The sequence below is a fragment of the Tupaia chinensis genome, unplaced genomic scaffold (genome assembly GCF_000334495.1).
Source record: "Tupaia chinensis unplaced genomic scaffold, TupChi_1.0 Scaffold000447_1, whole genome shotgun sequence".
Taxonomy (NCBI): domain Eukaryota; kingdom Metazoa; phylum Chordata; class Mammalia; order Scandentia; family Tupaiidae; genus Tupaia; species Tupaia belangeri.
The window spans coordinates 1,889,896-1,893,235 of record NW_006159952.1 but is presented as its reverse complement, the minus strand read 5'-3'; positions in this window follow the sequence as shown (position 1 = coordinate 1,893,235).

Here is a 3,340-nt window from a genome sequence, read left to right as displayed (position 1 = left end):
TCTCTGTTTATAATGATACCTAGTGGGCAGGAGTATGCTTAGCTGTCTATATAAATTAAGGATGTGTGATCTTACCTCTTAGCAATCCGTCTCTGACAAGGATTGTTTTTGGTTAATAAGGGAACTTGTGATCTAGGTATTATTGTATTTGAAATTGCAATTCTCTTCTGTGATCCCCAAATCATCCATGATGATTGTTATATAACAGAGTTCTGTGCTAATGGAACTACAGAGATATAAAGATAAGGGGGGACTGAGAAATAATTCTATGCAGCAGTACAGAGAGCACATGTAAGGAGTTATTTGGAAAATATAAATATTCCTAGAAATTCACAGGAGGCTATCATTTAACTTGCATATTGAAGATAGGAAAACTTTTATTTGATATATATACCAAGGTGTCTAAAATGAAAAAGGCACCTAATAAAGACATATTTGTTAAATAAACAAAATAAAAATTTCTAACTGTGAATCTTAAACTTCCATGAAGCATTTTGCTTCATGCTTAAAAATAATAATTTAGTCTATTGACTAATTATAATAAAGAAATCTGTACCACCTGGGAAACCATGAGACATTTTAAAAAGAGTATTAGAAGGAACTTAGAGAGTTTAGTCTTGTGGAGTGATTTTAGTGAGAATTCAAAGTAGCAAGTGTTTGCTCCAGATTGGGTGTTAGTTATCAGGATGCAAAGGAAATTCTGATTGTTATATTAACTTTTATGCAGAACATGGTAGTAATGAAATGGATCTAAGGTATAATGGATAAAGGAAGTAGTTATATCTCTTATTAGGTAGGAGAAGGGAATTTGGTTATTTTTGTAATCCACAGTGTGAAAATATTTTTGTCTGTTCAGACATGATATGAAAAAATGTTGGTTTGTCTTGGTTCACTACAAGTGACTATCTGATGATAGTGATAACTCGCATTACTTTGTTCAATGTGAAAACACTGAAACTGGGGCCCACAGTGGCATGGTGGTTAAGATCAGGACTCCCATACACTCAACTGTGGTTTGAGCCCCAGACCTGATGGCTTGAAATTCATGCTGGATACATGTGTATGTGTGCCCAAAATTTAGAGAGGAGAATGGAGGAGAAGGGCTGTGGGGAAGCCATCACCCTTGGGGAATGATTTTTCACTTTCCTTCTCTATAGCAAGAGCATATGTCCTATGACAAAAACCTAAAAAAAAAACAAAGCTACTGAATCTAGCTGTGAATACAGGACCAGCAATAAGACTAACTCTTAGTGCTAGCCTAGCTACTGACTGGCAGAGGCAATTTTTCTCTTTCTTAGTCATAGATATTTTGTCCTTACAGACAAAAAAACTAAGGTATTAAGAAGTTGAGTGACTTAGAGGAGGAAATATAACTGGCAACTGGTAGAAGTAGAATTCTAGGATTTCTCATTCTAGAGTCTTGTGAATCACTGTTAGGAATAATTTACTATGAATATTCAGAACTTTTTTTACAATTTTTATGAAGGAAAGGTATATTTTTTTCTCGTTGAACATGGCTTGTTTGTTTCATGAAAATGAAAAATATAGTTCATTTCTTCTATACATCTGATTCTCTGTCATACACACTGTGAGTTTCAAGTCACTGGGTATGGGATTCAAACTGTGGTTGGCCATGTGGGAGTCCAGCGACACAACTGCTACACCATCGACTGGCCCCTCACATATTTTTATTTTTGTGCATAAGTGATCTTGACTCTATATTTCTCACCTATGGAAGTATTTGATTTAAGAATGTCTGACTTTAGATTTATTTGCATTAAGGGATATGGTTATGCAGAGATTGAGTCTGAAGAGACTGTTATTCTCAGTCCAACCTTTCAATACAGGGCATTAGTCAAAATAAGACTATGACCATGGGGAATCCACATCTCTTGCAATTTTAATTATACTCTATCATTGTCCTAGAAGGGGACTTTAGTCTAAATCTTAGAGAAAGGCAAGAGAAAGGAGAATATGAAAAAAAAAATGGTTACAGTGTACCGTGTCTCTCTAAGAGATTATCGAGGACTGAAATAAGTGTGGAAAGTGTTGGCAGTGGAACAGAAGCTGAGAGAGTGAAGGGATAGAAAATTAGATGTCACTTGGCACTCACCTCTCAATAACAACTTTCATATTTAACCATTTGTTTCACTAGGAAACCAAATATGAATCCCATTTGACCTACTAATTATTCACAATGACATTATTTATAATTTGTAACAACTTGTTTAATGGGTCAACTTAGTTAAGCCTCTGGACATCATTGTGACAGTATTTTTTAAGATAAGATTAACATTTAAATTATTATACCTTGAGTAAAGAAGGTATACTAATTTCTCTAGGTAAATTAGTATACATCCATAGTATGGGTTGAGTGGACCTTATTCAATCCGTTGAAAGTTTAAAGAGAAGACAAACCAAGATCCTTTAAATAAAATGAAATTTTGCCTTCAGACTATCTTCAGAGTTGAGCTGCAACACCAATTTTTCTCTAGCTTTCCATCCTGCTGTATACCCTAAAGATTTTGGAGTTACAAGCTTCAAAATTCCATAAGCCAATTCTATCTATCTGTCAACTATCTAGCAATATATACCTACTGCCCATTCATCTTATTGGTTCTGCTGTTCTGGAGAATATTGATATCTAAGATCCAAACTATTACAAATTTCCTAGTGGAAATGTATGTCAACTTCTTCTTTCATTATTCTTATCCCTGCTGCTCTAGACTTGGGATTCATATAACGATTCCTCCTGCTCTTATAAATAAATCTCTAATATCCTTCATTATTTTACATTACCACTGCCACTGACAAAATCCAGGTCACCTTCATCTTTCTTCTGACATCCATACAACTTTCTACATAGTTCACCTTCCCATTTCTTTCCCTCTGTGACACTCCACAAAGTATAGAGTCAGTTTGACTTTTCTCTGCAAGTAGTATAGCAGTTCTCTGTCTAACTCATTGGCTTTCTTTTACCTGTTTGCTCATTTCTCCTCCTTCAACTGGTTGGTTGACTTTGGTTCAGAGTTTTCATTCCCTCATAATTTTAGTTTTTTTTTTTTTTTTTTGACTCTTCCTGCCCTAACTCATGTCTTTTGCTTCCCCCTAATTTTTTTTTTTTTTTTTTTTTTTTGACTCTTCCTGCCCTAACTCATGTCTCCATCTCCCTATTCAGCTCTTCTGTTTCCATGATACACACTACATCGATTTCCAGGTATAAGAGAAAAATTGGTTGGGGCCACATAACAATTATAGGAATCCTTTGGTATCAAATAATCAGCTTTGGTGTCAAATGTGACCGAAAGATCACAACTTGCAAAACATGACTGTGTTCTTC